Below are 5600 nucleotides of genomic sequence, written 5' to 3'. Positions count from 1 at the left end.
TTAAAATAAAAAAAAAATTAGATAGATGAGTTGAGGTGACTTAAACCTTAGACTTATATCAAATGAATAAGACTCTTACCACTTTACTAGTGCACAATATATGACAAATATTTTATTTTATTTTTATTTACAGCAATGATTTAGACCCCCTCAAACTTCAACCCCCACCCCCCACACACACGTGACGGATGGTGATTGGACGAGAAGAAAAAAAAGAAAAAGAAAAAGAAAAAGTGGCCAATCAAAAAAGAAGGGGGTGGAAAAAAGGAGGTCTCAATCTTTATTCATTAAAATATAAGCAAAAAAGGAAGGTTCACGTTACAAAATTTAAAGAAAAAGTGAAAAGAAGAATTGGAGGTGCGGGGAATCGAACCCCGTGCCTCTCGCATGCAAAGCGAGCGCTCTACCATATGAGCTACACCCCCGTTTGGTTGCTTTTTGAAACTAAACAAAGTGACTAAAATTTTATAGCGCTTTTTATTTGAAATCTCAAATGTTCCAAACCAAATCAATCCAAAACTAAGTTTTGTGTGTTAATTAATTAAAATTCAGTACGAAAAGAAAAACATTTTTTTATCAACAAACAAAACACGTTGAAACATAATAATCAAATTGAACTTTACTTAGGAAAACAATGGCCAACCTTGCTTCAATCTTACATATATATATATATATATACGGTTTGGATTTCTCACGTGTTCAAATCTCAATATAAGAGAATTTGAGGGATCCGTGGAACCCACCATAGGTTTCATTTCAATAATCTGAACCGTTCACTTTTTATGACTCATTGAGAAGAATATTTATGCAAAAAATTAAAATGATTGGACATCAGTAATTTTATGTTTGAATAAAATTTATATTACAAAAAAATGGATGGTTATTATTGAAATTCCACTTTTTTAAAACAAATATGATTCAAATATATAGTTACCGATTTACAATCATTTTGATTTTTTACATGAATATTCTACTCAACAAGTCTGAAAAAGTAAACGCTTTGGACATCAGAATCGATTTCAAAATGGACCTATCAAACCTGAATACTCTTAAGTTGAGATGACAGTATGAGAGAAAGCAAACCCATGCATATATACTATATAAATCTTTTAAAATTTGGAACAATAAATGTGGCTCTTTTGTGTTGTTTCTACCGAATTCATTTTTCTTAGCTATAGAATTCCTATAATTTTAAAGTTATGTAACATTAAAATATTTATTAACTTATATTTAATTTTTGTTCGATAAGATTTAATTTATGTTGTATAAATCAATATTTATATTAATATGTCTTGATTTTGTTTTTCTTGAATTAAATTGTTACCAATTGTTCATTAATTTTTGTAAGTTAAATTTTTGTTTGGGTTGTCTATTGGAATTTGGTTAATTGTATTTATGTTAATTTATTATAATTGTTTAATATTTTTGTTTAGTATTATAATTTTAAATTACTCTAGTATTTTTTATTTATTTATTGTAAACTAATTTTGTTGTTTCTAAAAGTAAATTTTGATATATTATTATGTTTGGGAGGTTCGGTTTGAAGATTTTTTTGGCTAAAATAGCTATAAAAAACAAAATAGGCTTTTTAGCCCAATAAAACAAAACATCACATCAAACCCATAATCATTACATTCTTTCTCTTATAAAAAAGTCAAAAAAACCAAAAGCCCTTCCCAAACTAGACTTTTTAGCCCCGGCTAAAATAGCTAAAAAGTCAAAAAGTCATTTCACTTCCCAAACGGAGCCTATTTTAATTGTTAGATATGAAAGTAAACTATGTTTTTTTTTTTTTTTTTAACCAATGGTTGGGCACGTATGTTGCACGTAACACGTGACTTTTATCAACTGTTAATACTGTAATTATGTGTATCTCTTAAATTAGTATGTGATATGTATACAAAGTATTGAGACTTATATGGATAAATTGATATGTATCCAAAATAGAACTAAGTAAGAAATGAATATATACTTGGCTGAAGAATTTAAATGAAAAATTTTATAAATATCAATATTAATTTATAACTAGATTGTTTAGATCACACTCTTATATTAACCAATAAATAATAAACAGGTCCTTTAAATATATAGTATTACACAAATATTTTTCTATCAACTTCCCACTTCAATTTTTCATAATCCATACTTATAATACAATTAAAGGTATAAAACTAATTGCACAATTACACATTTTTATTTAATAGTTCATCTTATAATACAAATTTATTGAACCCACTATTGCATTTTATTTACATACTATTAGTGTAAGAATGCATTAATATCAATATGTAATATATTTTTATACATCAAGAATTGTTGAGTTTCATTTTCTGTGCCACGAATATCTTGCATGATGAAAAATATGACATTAATTATTAGTATATTTTTATTTATGTAGAAAATGTGGAATAATTTTTTTTAAGAAAATGGAATGATATTGTAACTTAATATCTCGATTGACATAGAAATTTCATAATTGTTTTCACGATATTTATAGATCTATATTTATAAGTATTTGCAGGGTCACTTTTCACGAAACTGTCAAGTTACATAATTTATTATGTCATCTTAAGTGTATCACTTTGTACTTCCTGTTATAATGGAATTATATTTGACTCTTTGATTAGCTTGATTGGGAACCTTCTTAGTCAATATTTGAGCCTTGGTTGAGATATTATCATAGTAGTTGGGTGAGATTGAATCAGAAACTCCAAATTCGAATAGTTGTTTTTGAGCAATCTTCACTCTTTTTTTCATTTTCTCTTTCTACACTTTGAATCTTGATATGAGGCTAGAATCATTGGAAAGCTTACTTTCGGGGCTTCAATTTGGACACAAGAACGACCCTAAACGGAGTCTAGACGAGAGAGTTATACCTGTTTAAAATTTGCGAATCTGTGCTATGAGCATAGTGTGCTCGAGCGCAACTTTCAACGCTTGAGCTTTCTGTACAGAATCAGGTCTTTTAAAGTCACTTTTTTTTTGTCAAATCTCTTCACTTTTCACTCCCCTTCCTCTCTCCTTTCGCCGTTTTTGATTTCTCAAGCTTTTTAGGCTTGATTTCATCTATTCCTATACATCTTTGAACCCTAGTTCCATATACCGAAATGTAAAGCCAGACGAGGGCTTCCATTTAATCTCAACAGATCATCGTTTCTTCGTCGGTGATTTTTTCGGCATGTTTCCTTCTTGCTTCAAGAGGTAGGATCTATTTCTTAAACTCAAAATGAGTTTGGTAGTGTATTTGTGGTGTATTTTAAATATATAGATACCATTGTCTTGGATTGATTTTTTGGAAATTTATTTTTTGTAAGTGAGGGTTTGTCCAAATGGGATTGTTGAGCTATGGTTTAGCTACAAAAATTATTTTTCCACTTACAAAAATGCATATGAGTTTTTGAAAAGTAAAAAGTCCTAATTTGGAGAAACCCTAAAATGTTGATCTTTTGGGAAATAGTTGGATTATTAAATCAAAATGTAAAAAAGGGATTTCTAAATATTTTCTTGAAAAAAGTTGTGATTATGAAATTGGAGTTGATATATGTTGAAATTAGCTATTTCTTGCATTGAAATGGATTTTCAAAGAGGAAAGGAATTATGCCCTAAAATGTAAATGTAGAAATTGAAAAGAGGAAATGGAATAAATGTTGAGAAATGTGAAATTGAAATAATGATTAATGATGATGGTGGACTTGGATATGTATTATCACTTCCATTTGAGATTTTAGAAAAGTGTATCTCTAATGGAATTTATTTATCTATTTAGAGATATTTGTTTTGCGCTATCGGTGGAGGATAGATATGATTGTTGTAAAAATTGCATATGGACTAGGCAAACTGGAATATTTATAAATCATGCATATCATGGAGCATGCAATGGATTTTGAGAATTTAAACTGTATGTTTTGAAAAGAGATTTTGGAAATTCTTATGTTATGTTTTAAGAGCATTTGTTTCATTTTGAAAATCATATTTGGATCATATGTATTGCGCTATTTGGAAAAGGTAAATAAAATGGTAAATCTGTGAAATGGTTGTTGTTACATCAAATAGGTTGGCCTGTGTGTCAAGGGTGAAAGTCTCGAAAACTGCGTGTATACATGAGTGCCGATCCTGCGGACAAATTTTTCGTAAAATGACAATGGTAGTGCTTGTGTAGCCTACGTTTACATGGGTCCTGTTTGACCGGTTCCCGCGGACAAAATTTCCATAAAAAGGTTGTATTGGTTTTGGAGATTTACCCATTTTATTTATTATCATATTGGTTTTTGGAAATGAATGATTTGGAATTGAGTTTAGCAATGTATTTGCTAGTTGGTATTGAGATACCTGGATTAGCTTTGGAAATAGATTTTATACTAGACTAATGTTTTGAATTCAAAATGTTTTGAATAAACGAAAGGTTTGGAAACTGGGAAGAAATAATTTTACTAAGAAAACAAGTGGATTTGAGAATGCAATTGGGCATATTATATATGTATGTATTGCATTCATGATCATTTACACTAGGGGAGCATATTTAGTTTTTAAAATATTTCCTACTAGGCTTTATGCTCACCCTACGTGGCCGAAAATATTTTTCAGCTATGCTTATGCGAATGTGGACTGAGGCATTAAAGTTGTGTTTGGAATCGTGTAGGTGGTTCCTTTAATTGTTGGACAAGGGTCATTTATGTATTTGTTGTCTGTGTGTCATTCTTGTGAGGGTTACACCCTTTATATATGATGTAAGCCTTTAGGTATCTTAATTTGATTTATAACATCTTTTTATGTTTTTGTTATAGTGCATCCATTTGACTCAGATGTTGTATCTAAGAATGTATAAAATTGGAATAACACATGTACTATGTGCTTATATTATATACATCTGCATGAGTGTTATTAGTGGTCGTCTATCATTGGGTGGTTACTCACGTGGGCCGGACCTCGTAAATTCAGGACGTGACAACTTGGTATCAGAGCTAACCGGGTTTGAAAACCTTAGGCTCGCGGGAAGTAGTTAGCCATAATGGGTTTATCATGCTCGGTGAGGACATTTGTATGTTGTGTGCTAAATGATAACATGCTTATGTGTTGCATTTTATGTGGGCATGGTGCTAAGACTCATGGATATTATTTGGTGTCCAATTGACTAACTTGGAGGTCGTATTGGAAACGCGCTTGATCAACGTTGTTTCTAATGAGAAATCTAAGCGAGTACTAGAACGAATGATTATCTTTGTAGACTTAGCACGATTACGTGTTATGTGTTATGTAGTAGATGGTATTTAAATTAATTGGATTCTCAATGGGGTTGTTTGAGTAATTGTTACGTGATTGTGTTGTGTTAGTATTTTGGGAAAAGGTGCTAGTGTTATGTATCCTAAGTTGTGTGTTTCCCTTCTTATAGAAATGTTTTGGATTAAGTAGTGGACTCTAAGTGGGCACCAAGGTAAATGCTATATTGGTAATACGTTGTGTATTAGCATAAGTTGTGAGTTGGTGTTGGTAACCTAGAGGTTAGTATTGTGGAGTGTGGTTGGTTGGAATTTGAGTGTGGTTTGACTTCCCTCGGGATTGGTAGAGCCTGTTGGGACATTTAGGCTTGAGGTTTCTCTTTA

General features: G+C 30.7%; 1 non-coding gene across 1 annotated transcript; it reads right to left on the bottom strand.

Moving 5' to 3' along the window:
* Positions 1-352: 352 nt before the first annotated feature.
* Positions 353-425, bottom strand: TRNAA-UGC (transfer RNA alanine (anticodon UGC)). Its single transcript has one exon. It is a non-coding gene; the product is annotated as a tRNA-Ala (tRNA).
* Between the last annotated feature and the right edge of the window lie 5175 nt (positions 426-5600).

This window comes from Camellia sinensis, chromosome 1 (genome assembly GCF_055761805.1).
Source record: "Camellia sinensis isolate YWXY chromosome 1, ASM5576180v1, whole genome shotgun sequence".
Taxonomy (NCBI): Eukaryota; Viridiplantae; Streptophyta; class Magnoliopsida; order Ericales; family Theaceae; genus Camellia; species Camellia sinensis.
Note: the sequence above shows the minus strand (reverse complement) of the source record. Positions and strands in the feature narration are given on the sequence as shown.